The following is a 17,094-nucleotide window of genomic DNA, read 5'->3' as shown; positions in this document are numbered from 1 at the left end:
CTTCCTTTCTACAACTCTTTACTATCCTTACATATTTGTTCTAAGGAGACTTTGTATCCTTAAAGAGCAATATTTTATACCAAGCCACATTATTCTTTTTCAAGAAGGCTGATGTGAAGATGCTACACATTGTTATATTGACCCACACTGCTATCACCATTAAATTGGTTCTATTCTGCAAAATCTACTTTTTCTAGTGAGTAGTTTCTTCTCCTGATCTTTCCCCTTGTATGTCTTGGTAGTAGGGCTTGTCAAAGAAAACTTAATCCTGAGCTAAGTATTAACTCTGTAAGAAAATGTGTCTTTACTAATGTACTTGGCAATTATTTTCTATTAGCTTAACAAATGATTGCTTCAGCTAAGTAAATAGAGTAGCTTGAGAAATTACAACCCAGAGGTAGGCTGCCTTTATTCAATTTTCTGAGCAGAAGAATTAAACCACTAGCTCTAAATCAAACTATTCTAAGAGTCAAGCTTCAAAATTTGTTAGCAATAGCATCATAAACCAGTTCAAGTACTTCCAAGAAATGCAGGTAAATATATTTCTTCAGTTACCTCTCCTAAATTCTAGAGTGATAGGCTTCTCCATAGTTCACCTAAATACGGTTCTTGTACCAACAGTCCAGCAAATGAACACCCAAGTATACAGTTAAAGGCAAAAGCCAACATTCTGTCCTTGCCACTCTTACTCACCCCATCTGACAATTTGGAAATCTCCTTCCTGTCTTTCTAGTGTCTTACTTCTCTAGTTACTGATAAAAACGGATATATTTTCTCCTGAGAGAGAAAAACGCAAGCAATAGCATATTCATAAGAAGCCTAAAGGAAGCCAGCAGTCATATTAGGAAATCACCTACCCTACCCCAGCAGCTCTGGACCAAAGCAATTCTTCCCACACTGCTAAGTCTTACCAGAATCAGAGCAGGATCTTTGCTCTGGCAGGCAACTCATTTCCAAGAATAAGGAAGAGGCAGAGATGGCATGCTCATTTTCTGCTCTCAAACTCACCACCAGCAAGAATACAACAACTGATATCCCTGTACTGAGAAAGAAACACCCGGAGGGAAGGCAGAAAGGTTCCACAATCCTAACACTTTTCTGAGTATTTTTTTCCTTTCTCTGCCAAACACACACATCACATCACATCACATCACATCATATCACAAGAGAAACACTGTTAATAACAAAGAAAGACTACATTTTCATTCGTTCTACTTTAAATTGGGAGTATAGTTTTCTTTCTCTGAACTTCAGATGTCTCTTTTCTAAAACAGAGGAAAAAAATAAAGAGGAATAGAGATATTATCAAGTATACATATTTGTGTTGTGCAATAAGATATTTCAACATATGTACATCTGGAGCAATGATCAAATATGAATAATTAGCATATCCATCAAATGCCCATTGGTGGTTTGTGGGTAAGAACACCGATTTAGGAGGCTGCTAAGCAAGTGGGCAGATGAGTTCATGCCCTCATACATAAGTACCCCACCATCACCAGGAAGTCAAACCAAGATGGGTTTAAATTGAAGTTTACATGGTCTTTGCCCAAGATTAAGAAGTGCCTTAGACTGTCCTTAGATTTAACTAATTTTTTTCTATGTGCCATTTTACTCTGTGCTTTATTACTTCGTCTACTTGGAAAGTTTCCTATAATCTCACTTTATGAATCACTTAAGTCTTTGTTAATGGTCCACCTTGAAACGGCATAATTCTCATTTCTAAAGTTAGACTACAACCCTGTAAGCCAGGTATGTAATATTTATAAACAACTTTCTGGGTTAATATTCTTATAAGGCCAGAAAACGAATGCACAGCTGAGAAAAGGCATGCAATAATGTATTTCTTTAGGCAGTCTAGTAAAAAGTACACACATCCTAACAGCCAAAACCGCAGAGCCTGTTACTTTACTATCTTCACCTTTGCTTCTGCTATACAATATTTCATGTTGTTTCCTTAGAATCCCATGGGTCAGGTTGTGCTCTTAAACCTCAAAATCACAAAACAAGAAAGTTTTCCAAAATCACCTGGGTGAAGTCTCAATCTGCTGTTAAAAACTGCACTGCAGGAGGATGGCCCAAGTCCTTGGGCCCTGCACCCGCATGGGAGACCAGGAGGAGGCACCTGGCTCCTGGCTTTGGATCGGCGCAGTGCACCAGCCGCAGCGGCCACTTGGGGGGTGAACCAATGGAAAAGAAAGACCTTTCTCTCTCTCTCTCTCTCACTCTTGCCCCCACCCTTTCAAATAAATCTTCAAAAAAGAATAAAACATGAAGAAGAAACAGTACTAATTTTGTTTATCTATTTGCTTGTTTTTGTAAAATGACTTCTGTACCACTCAAGTCCAGGATGGAGGCAGAGATCTCGTTCAGCCTCTGAATGAGGACACGGGCTTAAGAGCACAAACCCAGGAATCAGCACTAGAGCTGGACTCCCTATCAGCCAGGCACCGGGCCTACTCCCTAGAACTCCATTCTAATCAGGCCAACTTGTGCCACTTCCTGTTGAATGTTTTTGTTAACTTTCCCATTTTTATTATCCTTAGATATTTCCCCAATCTAAATAAATCATCAAAAGTGAAGATCAAACAAATAAATGAAACCAGATCCATGTAAACACCTACAAAACAACTCAAACAGTCTATTATAGTTATTCCTTTTTATGATAAAATAATGATGCTTTTCATATTTCACACTATTGCTATGAGAAAAAATAATGTAAAATATTTGTGAAAAAGCCAAAATACCATAAACACATATGAAAGAAATTATTAATTATATTATTATTAATTATATCTTAAGTTCTACTGTGCTACTAAAACTGTTACTAGCAAGGAAAATATATGAATGTTGTTTTTTTTAAGGTTTATTTATTTATTTATTATTTGAAAGTCAAAGTTATGGGGTTGGGGAGACAGAGAGAGAAATCTTCCATCTGCTGGTTCACTCCCCATATGGCTACACAGCAGGCATGGGCTAGGCTGATATCAGGAGCCAGGAGCTTCATTTGGGTCTCCCACATGGCTGTCAGGGGCCCAAGCACTTGGGCCATCTTCTGCTAATTTTCCCGCCAGCATCACAGGCAACAGTATTATCCACTACACCAAAAAGTAGGTTCCTTAAACTAAGTTTTTAAAAATTAAATTAGAGGGATCGAAAATGGAGAGGTGTAGGTTAAAAGATACAAAATGATATATAGAATGAACAAGTTTAGAGACATAATGCACAACATGAGGAGTAAAGCTAAGAAAATTGCATTGAGGATTCTTGTTAAAAAATAGATTTTAGCTGCTCCTGTCACAAAGAAAGTAACCAAGTGAGATGATATATATGCTAATCTGCTTCACATTTTACTGTCTACATGTACCCATAACGCCACGCTGTAAACCTCAAATATGCACAATAAAATTTACTTTAAAAATATATAAAGGAACAAATTTACAAGAAAAAATTAAATTATTTTCACTTTGGAAGCATCCTAGTGGAAAGATATTAGTCCCTCTACTGGATTAGTGCTTATCTGAGATTGTACAGTTACTCTGTCCTCACTTCTACGCAGCTCAAGCACTTAAACTGAAAATCTGCTCTATTTTTCCTTTAGGGCAGCTTTGTTCTAAAACACAAAATCCTTGAGTCCTTGAGTTCCTCATGTATTATTTCTATGGGAAAATATCATGGTGATTAGTAAAATAGTTTCTGAGATGTGGCAGTGAGCAAGTTGTCAACTATAACCTTCAGAGATAAACAAGAGGGCTACAATTCCAGTCATCTGGTTTTTTTTTTTAAATGCTAAGTATTAATATGCATATTTTTGGTGCAAATGACAGTTTTGGAATATGCAAATGTAGACTTGGTTTCAAAATGTTGAGTTTCAAGGAATTAATCTAATGATCAGACATATGAGAAACTCGAGGAGTTTGTGTTTTGGAAAAAGGCTGCCCTAAAGGAAAATACAACACCTATGTATGTGTGCAATGAAGTGTCAGTTTAAAGTAAAAAAGAGGCAATCATTTCATTGTACATCTGTTAATAGCTGCTATTTTATTGCCTAACTTTTCATTGTAGAACACTAGAAAATGAAGATATGAGAAAGAAAAAAAGATTACTGCAGTCCTACCACTCAAAAAATTTAATTGACTTTCATTCTTTTAAACCAAAAATTCAGAAGTGCTAAATATTCAATATAGAAAAAAAATAATTCTTTGTGATTAATAACTGTTATAAGTTCTGTTTCTCTAACTGCTCACTTCTCTAATTTGCTGCCTAGGGACTGACTGCCCTAAGCCTCTCTCATAGCTTTGTGACCCATCTGTTCTCTCTCCTAACAAAATTATCTTGGACCCAGTCCCAGAACTTGAGGTCTCACATGCCTTTAATAGGGTGCAGGGCTCAAAACCCAACACTGCAATTCAAGAAGAGTGGGTTATTTTATAAGAAATCAAGACAAGGACCATCTTGTAAGAGTTAAGTCAGAAGTGCCGGCATCCTATATGAGCTCTGGTTCAAGACCCGCCTGCTCTATTTCTGATTCAGTTCTCTACTATGGCCTACAAAGACAGTAGAGGATAGCCCAGGTCCGTGGGTCCCTGCACCCACGTGGGAGACCCGGAAGAAGCTCCTGGCTTTGGATCGGCGCAGCTACGGCCGTTGCAGCCAACTAGGGGGTGGACCATCAGATGGAGGACCTCTCTCTCTCTCTCTCTCTCTCTCTCTGCCTCCCCTCTCTGCTGTGTAACTCTGACTTTCAAATAAATAAATCTTGAAAAAAAAATAATAGTTAAGTCTTAGGGCCAGTGTTGTAGAATAATAAGATAAATCACCACCTGTGATGCCAGCATCCCATATGGGTGGCGGTTCATGTTCAGTTCTCTGCTAATGCTCCTGGGAAAGCAGTGGAAGGTGGCTCAAGTGCTTGGTCCTCTGCAGCCACGTGGAAGAACTGGATGGAATTCCAGGCTCCTGGCTTCAAACTGGCCCAGCCCTGGCTATTGCAGTTATTTGGAGAGTAAACCAATGTATATAAGATTTCTCTCTGCATATGTCTCTCTCTCTCTCTCTCTCTCTGTAACTGCCTTTCTTGTTTTTGCTTTTGTTTTTGTTTTGACAGGCAGAGTTAGACAGTGAGAGAGAGAGACAGAGAGACAGAGAGAAAGGTCTTCCTTTTTCCATGGGTTCACCCCTCAAATGGCCACTACAGCTGGTGCACTGAGGCCAGCGCGCTGCACCAATCTGAAGTCAGGAGCCAGGTGCTTCTTCCTGGTCTCCCATGCGGGTGCAGGGATCCAACCACTTGAATCATCCTCCACTGCCTTCCCGGCCCACAGCAGAGAGCTGAACTGGAAGAGGAGCAATCGGGACAGAATCTGGCACCCCACGTAGGACTAGAACCCGGAGGATTAGCCTAGCGAGCCGCGGCACCGGCCTGTAACTGCCTTTTTTTTAATTTTAATATTATTTATTTTATTTTTTTATTTTTTTAAAACTTTTATTTAGTAAATATAAATTTCCAAAGTACAGTTTATGGTTTACAATGGCTTTTCCCCCATAAATTCCCTCCCACCCGCACCCCTCCCATCTCCCACTCCCTCTCCCATTCCATTCACATCAAGATTCATTTGCAATTATCTTTATATACAGAAGATCGATTTAGTATATATTAAGTAAAGATTTCATCAGTTTGCAACCACACAGAACATAAAGTGTAAAATACTGTTTCAGTACTAGTTATAGCATTAATTCACATTGGACAACACATTAAGGACAGAGATCCCACATGAGGAGTAAGTACACAGTGACTTCTGTTGTTGACTTAACAATTTGACACTCTTGTTTATGGCGTCAGTAATCTCCCTAGGCTCTAGTCATGAGTTTCTGGGGCCCGCGCCTTGTCTCACTAGGATAATCCTCCGCCTGTGGCACTGGCACACCGGGTTCTGGTTCCAGTAGGGGCGCCGGATTCTGTCCCAGTTGCCCCTCTTCCAGGCAAGCTCTCTGCTGTGGCCTGAGAGTGCAGTGGAGGATGGCCCAAGTGCTTGGGCCCTGCACCCGCAAGGGAGACCAGGAGGAAGCACCTGGCACCTAGCTTCAGATCAGCGTGGTGCACCAGCCGCAGTGCACTGGCCACAGCGCACCGGCCGCAGCGGCCATTGCGGGGTGAACCAACGGAAAAAAGGAAGAGCTTTCTCTCTCTCTTTCACTGTCCACTCTGTCAAAAAAAAAAAAATTCATGAGTTTCCAAGGCTATGGAAGCCTTTTGAGTTCGCCAACTTCCATCTTATTTCGACAAGGTCATAGTCAAAGTGGAAGTTCTCTCCTCCCTTCAGAGAAAGGTACCTCTTTCTTTGAGGGCCCGTTCTTTCTACTGGGATCTCACTCACAGAGATCTTTCATTTAGGCCTTTTTTGTTTTTGTTTTTGTTTTTGCCAGAGTGCCTTGGCTTTCTATGCCTAAAATACTCTCATGGGCTCTTGAGCCAGATCCGAATGCCTTAAGGTCTGATTCTGAGGCCAGAGTGTTGTTTAGGACATCTGCCATTCTATGAGTCTGCTATGTATCCCACTTCCCATGTTGGATCAAATTCGCTCCCTTTTTGATTCTATCAGTTAATATTAGCGGACACTAGTCTTGTTTGTGTGATTCCTTTGACTCTTGGACCTATAAGTGTGATCAATTCATGCTGAGTGAATTAGGCCAGTCCCAAAGGGACAAATATCATATGTTCTCCCTGATCAGTGACAACTAACCAAGCACCGAAAAAGGAAACCTGTTGAAGTGAAAGGGACACTATGAGAAACAGTGACTTGATCAGCCCTTGTCCTGACTGTTAATGTACAATTTAATACTTTACCCCTTTTAGTATTTTTTTTGTTCTACTTAATACTATTGGTTGAACTCTGTAATTAACACACAATTATTCCTAGGTGTCTAAATTTAACTGAAAAGTGATCCCTGTTAAATATAAGAGTGGAAATAAGAGAGGGAGGAGATGTACAATTTGGGACATGCTCAATCGGACTTGCCCCAAATGGTTGAGTTAGAAACGTGCCAGGGGATTCCAATACAATCCCATCAAGGTGGCACGTACCAATGCCGTCTCACTAGTCCAAGTGATCAATTTCAGTTTACAATTGATCACACTATAACTGCCTTTCAAAAAAGAATGAATGAACGGAGGGAGGGAAGGAGGGAGGGGAGGGAAGAACCACTTTTTTATGCATAATAGTTTGAAGAGAGGAGAACCTCAGCTGGTGCTCTTGGCAATGCACAAGCCAAGTGACTATGCATGGCAGTCCTGAGCCAGTGAGTCAAGAGCAGGCCAAGAGATCCTAGAAAGAAGTCATAATTTTGTAGATCCCTGAGTGAGAAAAGAGGAGAATGAGAAGATGTGATGTCAGAAATGGAGCAGATGAGTAAGCATCAGAGTCTGAATGGGCAGTCAGAGTGGACAGAGTCCCATAATGTGTGGGCTCACCAGCCAAGGATTATCACACCTGATCCAATGTTAAAAATTCTGGAGTGAGATGACTTCAATTTGAATCTAGTTGTGTGGTTTCAGATAACAAAGCTTTCTTTAAAAAAATTATTTATTTATTTATTTGAAAGGCAGAGTTACAGGCAAGTTGGGGTGGGGAGAGGGATATTCCATCTTCTGATTAACTCCCCAGATGGCCACAATGACCAGGGCTGGGCCAGGCCAAAGTTAGGAGTCACAAGTTCCATACAGATCTCTCACATGGGTGGAAGGGGCCCAAGCACTTGGGCCATCTTCCATGGTTTTTCCCAGACCATTAGCTGAGAGCTGGATCACAAGTGGAGGAGCAAGGTCACAAATCGGCACCCATACAAGATGCCAGTGTCGCAGGTGGTGGCTTTATCCACTATACAACAATGCCAGCCCCAAGATAACCAAGCTTTCTGACACCCATTTTCCTCACCTTTGAAATGTGAACAATATTATATTTATCAAAGGGATCTTATGAGTTAAGTTCTCTAATAGATGTGACAGGTCATATTTCCCATACCCTCTCCGATCCTCGCTTCCACGACCAACCTCTTCCTATGATCCCCACTCACTTTCTTAGGCTCAATCCACAACATAGCTAGGATATCAGCTGGCAATATGACAAAACTCAAAACTACTGATAATCAGCATCAGAGAAGCCCACTGTAAGTCCACGTCTAATACAGCATTCCTTCCCAGAAGGGTCCTTATCAGCTTGGTGGGCACCACTTTGATCAGGGCAAGGATTTATCATGGCCTGTAGAATTTATCATGGCCACTTGAACATCATTAACTGCAGATTTGAAGATAAACCTTAACGTGCCTAAAACAACAAAGGGGAAACATTTGAATAGTATTCTGGATAACTCAGAAGACTTCAAATTTGCTTCATATTCTTGCTTTCAAACAGGCATTTTCTCTTGGCCCCTTTACCCTAACTTAAAGCAGCAGCAAGTAAGATAGGGACCTAAAATCAGACATGTTGCATGGAGTTGAGGGTTGTAATAGGTATACTGTGTTTCAATTGATTGTTCTTATTCACCAGTATTTCTCCAAAGCACACATGTTTTACCGTAATGAGGATATTGGAGTAGAATGTAAATAACTTGCCTGAGAACACAGATTAGGAGTGTTGGCACTGGAATGAAAACCAGAGCCATATGACTACTTTGGATGTCCACTACACCCCCAAAGAACAATGACCAGGTGAGGAGGCTGGACTCACCCTATGACCTGTTGAGAGCTGTAATGACCCCAAGACCTGCAGAGCAGCAACTGTGCAAAAAGGATCAAAGGCAAGGGTGAGGATCATCAGGCATCCAGAGCAAAGACACAAGGGTGCCACACAGCACTGATCACTTCACTGTTTCCATAGGGGCACAATTCTAACACAAACATCTTCACTCAGCAAGAGCATTAACACTCCTTCCTAAAAGCAAATCTTTAAATGTTAATTCCTGCACAAATAGACCTCACGTTTCCATTTGTGTTCTTAGCTTTCGACAAACTGGACCCTTCTGTCTTCCTCTAAGAAGATGTATTCACTTGGTGTAAATGACCCATGGGTAATGTCCATGTATACCCTTGGCATCACAGTTAACCGGGGGGGGGGGGGGGGGGGGGCGGGGGGGCGGGGGATGTAACATACAGTTTCAATGACATCATCAAGTATTAATGTGTGACTTTGGTGATGGTAGAATGTTCAAAGGTAAGAAGGATTTTCATCACTGAACTGAAATTGTATAGACATACCACATCCAAGCCTAACTCTGGAAATGCTGTTCACCTAAAAGAGGTCATTCTGAATAAAGGGTCATTTAGGAAAACAGCTGAATAAATGTCTATTTGAAATACTGGATTATTCCCCAGCGCCCAGCAGAGAACCTTTCTGTAGTCACTTTGCACTTGACATTGAATGATTACTTCCACCTCTACTGGCCCTCTCACATGCATCATTCAACTTCTCTCTACTCTTCATTGTGGTGTCCTAGAAGGAATCCGGCAGAGGACAGAAGACAAATCAGAACTGGACACAGAGACCAGGATGAATTCTAATTTCTTTGTAAAATAACATGTTAAATAACTGTGCCTCTCTGTACTTGTCACAAAGTATTAGTGAGGATCCAATAAGATAATGAATATAAAATAATAAAGTTCAATATGAATTAGCTATAGCCCAAGGTTTTAATTTCTTTTTTAAGATCCATTTTATTTATTTGAAAGTCAGAGTTACACAGAGAGAGAAGGAGAAGGAGAGGGAGAGGGAGAGGGAAAGGGAGAGGGAGGGGGGGGGAGAGGGGAAAAGGGGCGAGGGGGAGAGGGGGAGAGGGGGAGGGAGAAAGAGAGAGAGAGAGCCTTCCATCTGCTGGTTCACTGCCAACACTGCAGGCAGCGGCTTTACTCACTGCGCCACAGAACTGGCCCCTTAAGGTTTTTCTTAAATTCCAAGACTTCATTAGAATTTTACTGAACTATGTAGATCCATGTTTATCTCACACATACCTCATCTTATATGAAGAAATCTAATAATCTTAGTGATTAGTCTTATAGCCATCTACTTTCTTATATTTTCCTCTGATCATTTTTTGTGTGCATGTGGTATTACTGACTGACTGCTAAGGAAGATGGTATCTATATTCCCTTGGTAATTACAGCAATCCTAAACCACGAGCAGACATTCAAATACTCGTGGAATAGCCAAAAAAATACATATATGAAATTCTACATTTGAACTTGGAAGTGGAAAGCAGAGCCCAGCATGTGGTGCAGAGGGCTAGGCTGCTGCCTGCCACTCCAGTATCCCAAGTCTGAGCATTTGTTCGCGTCCCAGCTGCTCTGCCTCTGATCCAGCTCCTTGCTAATGGACCTGGAAGAGCAGTGGAAGATGGCCCAAGTACTTGGCTCCCTGCCACCCACATGGGAGACCTTAAAGAATCCCTGGTTCCTGGCTTTGGCCTGGGCCTGGCCCTGGCCCTGGCCCAGCCCTGGCCATTGTGACCATTTGGGACTGAACTAGTGGATAGAAGCTCTCTCTCTCCCTAACACCACCTCTCTGTCAGTATGCCTTTCAACTAAATAAAACAAATCTTAAAATCAGTGGAAATGCAAAAAATTCAAATAGATAAACTGATAAACAAAGGAGTAAATACAATAAAATTCTCCTGGGTAGTTTCAATATTCAATCTATTCTTTATTGGTAACAAAAAAGAAGAAAGATACACAACTGTTGGTGTTTTCTTTCAGAATGACTTTGAACATATTAAAACAAGAGATGTAAATGTCATTAGTTCAATGCTATGATTTTGGCACACATGTTAACTGGGACAAAAATGCAATATACTTTTTAATGGAACAATTTTTGCAATTAGAATGGGGAACTTTATGGGAAAGACAGCCCTGTTTGAAACCGTGTCGGCATCATCCAAAAGCTTCATCTAGATTTGAATCAATTCTTTCCAGAGCCTTCCACAGCTAGGATTGCAAGAGAGCGCTTCTGCCCTGTGGCTCTGAGGCTCGGCACGGGGGTAATGCTTTCTGGGTTTTAGAGCTGCCTCATTCTCTCTCAAAATTACTTATGCCGAAGCCTGGGGAAATGGGACTTCCTGGAGTGGCTGGCAGCAGGAACAGTGCTTCTCCCCAGCAGCACCCTCTCCCCAGATTTCTAGAAAATTAGCCATTGCCTACATCTGCTACTTTACAGTGATCAACCTTCTGAGGACAGCTTAATGAGTGCACATCCTGAAATATGTAACATTTCCATGTTCCACCAGCATTTAAAAGAGCCAGACCCCAAGAAATCTGTAGTATTGGGAGAGACAGCACATACAGGAATAATCACATCGTGTACTGAGAAAAAATACATATTGTACCAAAAGAAATGAATGAAACTGTAGTAAAATCACATTTCGATAAATTCAGCAGTACTTTTTCTATGCAGAGAAGACAAAGTTGTTATGTACAAAAAATCAAGTACAGGATTCAATAATCAACATCTACTTATCACTTACTTGTCTTTAGTTTTTATGCCTAATGTTAATTTTTTTAAACTTTTATCTAATAAATATAAATTTCCAAAGTACAGCTTTTGGATTACAGTGGTTCCCCCTGCCCCATAACTTCCCTCCCACCTGCAACCCTCCCAACTCCCACTTCCTCTCCCATTCCATTCACATCAAGATTCATTTTTATTATCTTTATATACAGAAGATCAATTTAGTATATATTAAGTAAAGATTTCATCAGTTTGCACCCACACAGAAACACAAAGTGTAAAGTACTGTTTGAGTACTAGTTATAGCATTAATTCACATTGGACAACACATTAAGGACAGAGATCTTACATGGGGAGTAAGTACACAGTGACTCCTGTTGTTGACTTAACAATTGGCACTCTTGTTTATGGTGTCAGTAATTACCCAAGGCTCTCGTCATGGGTTGCCAAGGCTATGGAAGCCTTTGCCTCATGTTAATTTTTAAATAATTGTTTTAGGCTATTATATGAGAATTCCAACATATTTTAACGTTTTAGTACAGGCCATATTCTATCTCTTCCTTAACAGAAGATTTTATTGTATCTTACTTTTCTGTAATACCTAAATCATGAGGTTTTGATTTTCACTTCAAGGCAAAAATATACTATGTGATTTCATAGAATGTTTACCTTTTTATTCTCTATCAAAAATACAAAATATTCTTACTTTCTAAATTCAACAAATCTATTAGTCAGCTATTGAATATCAAACACTGTGTCTAGGCCTTGAAAATATATCAGTGAATAAAATATAAGTTCCTTGGTGATTGGGAGTATTTATTCTAATGAGGGTAACAACAACAAAAATGTGAGGTGGGGGTGTGTGTGTAGTTATGAAAATTAATCAGGGTAGGGAAATAGAGAATTGAAAACAATGATTTGTAGAGCATTTGGTAGTCTCTGAAAGGTTCTTTTTTTTTTTTTTTTTTTGACAGGCAGAGTTAGACAGAGAGACACAGAGAGAAAGGTCTTCTTTCTGTTGATTCATTCCCCAAATGGCCGCTACAGCCGGCGTACAGCGCCAATCCGAAGCCAGGAGCACGTGCCTGCTCCCGGTCTCCCATGTGAGTACAGGGCCCAAGCACTTATCCTCCACTGCTCTCCCGGGCCACAGCAGAGAGCTGGACTGGAAGACGAGCAACCGGGACTAGAACCCGGGGTGCCAGCACCGCAGGTGGAGGATTAGCCTAGCGAGCCGCGGCGCCGGCCCATTTTTATCTTTTTAACCATGTGAGATGCGAATATAGGTCCAAGTCATCTACACAATATGTTAAGCTTCATCAAAACGTAAAGTGGTGTTTTCATACCACACATCACTCATTCATTCAAGAGACACTTGTGAAACAGCCGAGCCAGGCCCATGCTGGGTCTCTCGCACCGAACACGCCAAGCAGAAAGCTTTCTCCTTGTGGAGCTGGTGTTCAGTGGGATGTGTGAACCCACAGCCTCGACGCTCTCGGCTGCTCTCCTTTACTCTGCAGCTGCTGCCCTTTGACACTGGAAGGGAGAGAGAGCAGCCTGCATTAAGCTGAGACCCTCACCAGTACTCCTAAGACACTCCCTCACCCCCACCTAGCAGAAAGAAATGTCTTGGCTCAGGAAAAAGCTTGGCATGGCTGAGGCATAGCAGAAAGATTGAGACTATGGATGGAGGAGTTGTCCCCACAAACTCATGCAGAGTTTAACCCCCAAAGTTTTACCACGGGAAGGTATGGATTAGCTAAGGGGTGTGAGACGATGTGCAGAAAGAATCAAAGATGGGATTCCAAGGATTGTAGCCTGGTGAGAGATGAGACATCCGTCTTCATTTTCCTTATTCTAACATTTTCAGTCTGCCTTCAGACAACTGGATAGTCCAATTATTCAACAGCCTAGAAATTAATTTGAACTATAAAATGTAGGATTAAAAAACTCATTTTATTCACCCAAATATTTCTTTGATATGACTCAAATTTCATTATTCTTCTTTATTACGTCTCTCAGAAGTCTACAATCCATCATCCAGAGGTTAATCTGGGTCATCCTGCTTTGTTGTGCACTCACTTAAACTGATCAGAACAGATACTCCACTGGGTCTGAGCCAAAAGACCGAGAAGCGATGAGGCACTCACCTAAAACGCGAACATACTGTATGAATTGGAAGGTTACTCATCAAACATGGTTTTTGTGAACTGTTCATGTGCTTTTTCTCCTAACACCAACCAGTAGGATGTTGAGGGGCTGGTGATCTCCAGGTGATAGACTGAAGGAATATCTGGGAACAGGCAGTAGTTAAGTAATAAGCATCTTGAAGGAGCAAAACGCAATGTGAAGCTCTGGAAAGCTACAGAGAAGCAGACCTCTGAACATCTGAAAGGGCTCAGTCACTGGACGTAAGAAAGCTCACAGGGCCGGCGCCGCAGCTCACTAGGCTAATCCTCCACCTAGCGGCGCCGGCACACCGGGTTCTAGTCCCGGTCGGGGCGCCGGATTCTGTCCCGGTTGCCCCTCTTCCAGGCCAGCTCTCTGCTGTGGCCAGGGAGTGCAGTGGAGGATGGCCCAAGTGCTTGGGCCCTGCACCCCATGGGAGACCAGGAGAAGCACCTGGCTCCTGCCATCGGAACAGCGCGGTGCGCCGGCCGCAGCGCGCTACCGCGGCAGCCATTGGAGGGTGAACCAACGGCAAAAGGAAGACCTTTCTTTTTTTTTTGGACAGGCAGAGTGGACAGTAGAGGGAGACAGAGAGAAAGGTCTTCCTTTTTGCCGTTGGTTCACCCTCCAATGGCCGCCGCGGTAGCGCGCTGCGGCCGGCGCACCGCGCTGTTCCGATGGCAGGAGCCAGGTGCTTCTCCTGGTCTCCCATGGGGTGCAGGGCCCAAGCACTTGGGCCATCCTCCACTGCACTCCCTGGCCACAGCAGAGAGCTGGCCTGGAAGAGGGGCAACCGGGACAGGATCGGTGCCCCGACTGGGACTAGAACCTGGTGTGCCGGCGCCGCAAGGCGGAGGATTAGCCTGTTGAGCCACGGCGCCGGCCCAAAAGGAAGACCTTTCTCTCTATCTCTCTCTCTCTCTCACTGTCCACTCTGCCTGTCAAAAAAAAAAAAAAAAAGAAAGAAAGAAAGCTCACAGTCAGAACCTTCACCAAGGATACCAAAGGCAGGTGCTGCTCTCTACCAACCAGAAAAAGCTGCTCTGTAGCAGCATTGCTCTAAGTTGAGAAGACTGGATAAAGGGAACATGATCAAGAGACACAGTTAACACCGTTAACAATGAGAATATGTCCTATGTGAAAAGTAGACAAAGTTGGCAGGTTTGTGATTGAGAGAAAATTTGAAGAAATAGCTGCCTAGAACAGGTTAAGCCACCACCTGCAATACCAGCATTCCATATGGGCACTTGTTCAGGTCCAGGCTGCTCCACTTTTGATCTAGCTCCCTGCTAATGCACCTGGGAATGCGGCAAAGATGGCCCAAGTCCTTGGGGCCCTGAACCCACATGGGAGATGCAAATGAAGCTCCTAGCTCCTAGCTTCAGCCTGGTCCAGCCCCAGCCATTGAGGTCATTTGAGGAGTGAACCAGTGGACAGAAGATCTCTCGATCTCTCCTCTCTTTCTCTGTAACTCTACCTTTCAAATAAATAAAATAAATCTTTTTTAAAAGAAAAGGAGTAATTGCCCATGACAATGCAAATCCTCTTATTGACCTACACAAGCTTTAGACTGCAGTAACAATTTGTCACTTCTTTAAAAGTGCTAAACCATGTCTTCCCAAAAAGTAATATTTTCTCATAAAACCAGCTACTTCTTGAGTATCAATCTATATTCACCATCAAAAAAACTTACTTGGGTTCTATTAGCAAACTGAAATTTTCTTTTCAGAGTCTCTTTTCTGACCTAATGATAAATATTGTCTTGTGGGCTTAGCTAACAATGTGTCTCAGCATCAAATCTAGCCAATATTGAGCACCTCTAAGGATCGAAGATTGGATGTACTATGAAACCAAAATAAAGCTGGAAAAAAATTATCTTTAAGTTCACATAATTAAACTTTTATTTGCTCAGAGATTTGAAGTAAAGCCAGTAGGAAAACAGAGAAAGATGCTTTCTGTTTTTTTTTTTTTTAATTTATGTATCCAACCTCCGTCTAATTCCCTTAAAATCTTCATGCCTCCTCTTCCACACACAGATACAAACTAACATGGATAAGATCTAGGAATTCTGATGCTGCCAGCTTCCTTCTCTTCTATCTCTACTTCCTAAAGCTATGTCATATTCAGATGCTCTTCTATTGGGAAGGTGACACGTTAATCCCTCAACTATGCTGTTGAGAGGGTACAGGCTGGGCAAGATGAGAAAAGTGCATCCTCATCATGTTGCGTGGTTTTAGAATATGTCTGCGAATTTATTGATAATTCACTCCAGAAAACTCAGAGCCTGTTCTTGAATGTAAGGTGGACATAGTGATCTACATCTAAAGAAAACAATGTAAGAGAAGTGATGGTAGGTCACAGACAACATTATGACCCCTACTCCATCCTCTTCAATCATTCATGTATTTTTTTTTTCTTTTTGACAGGCAGAGTTAGTTAGACAGTGAGAGAGAAAGAGACAGAGAGAAAATCCAAAGCCAGGAGCCAGGTGCTTCCTCCTGGTCTCCTATGCGGGTGCAGGACCCAAGCACTTGGGCCATCCTCCACTGCCTTTCCGGGCCATAGCAGAGAGCTGGACTGGAAGAGGAGCAACCGGGACAGAACGGGTGCCCAAACCAGGACTAGAACCCGGAGTGCCAGCACTGCAGGCGGAGGATTAGCCTAGTGAGCCGCGGCACCGGCCCTCATGTATTGTTAATATATTAATTCCAGGAGTCTTCAAAGAGTTCATGAAAATGAGTATTAGGAATGGCTATACATGAATTCCAAAAATTCTACCCCAAAATAAATTTCTCTTTGAATTCTTTTTTCTGTGAACATTCTGAAGTTCCCAGTGTAACTCCTTCCAGAAAATCATTTAACTCATCTCTAGGAATATCCTGATTCACTGCTTCATCAGGGGCTGTGAACGTATCACAAACGCCTATTGTTATTTAAACAATGTCAGGATTTATATGTTAATGCCACATATTTTTCTAAAGTTCTAATTTAACATCTATTACATATAGTTTCATGAAAAATTATAACAATATGTTACTTTTGCACATCAGCCAGAATTTCATCCCTTTCAAACACTGATTTCTATTTACATATTTCAAGGTAAAATTATAAGGTTGACATTTTTCACACAAGCAGCTAAAGTAAAGTCAACTATTTCTCAGAATATTTTAAAAATGTATTCTTACTTCTTCAAAACAAAAAGGTAAACAAGTTGACCTTTATGCTTTAAATAAATTCCTTGTCCCATAAGATCTTTTTACTATTTCTGATGTCAATTCTACCTTCCTATAACATTCTTTATATTTTTTTCAAGCTCTAGTATAAAACACATTGCCTGATTTAGCCAAAAGTTAAAACCTATCTAACACCAATAAGAACACCATAGTAACTATTATTCTATGTGCTTTGTGTGTTTCAGGTCATTGAATCTTTA

General features: G+C 41.6%; 1 pseudogene; it reads right to left on the bottom strand.

The window, feature by feature from the left end:
- Window positions 1-13,409: 13,409 nt before the first annotated feature.
- On the bottom strand, window positions 13,410-13,631 carry LOC133767400 (U2 spliceosomal RNA; annotated as a pseudogene).
- Between the last annotated feature and the right edge of the window lie 3,463 nt (window positions 13,632-17,094).

Source organism: Lepus europaeus, chromosome 9 (assembly GCF_033115175.1).
Source record: "Lepus europaeus isolate LE1 chromosome 9, mLepTim1.pri, whole genome shotgun sequence".
NCBI classification, from domain to species: domain Eukaryota; kingdom Metazoa; phylum Chordata; class Mammalia; order Lagomorpha; family Leporidae; genus Lepus; species Lepus europaeus.
Note: the sequence above shows the minus strand (reverse complement) of the source record. Positions and strands in the feature narration are given on the sequence as shown.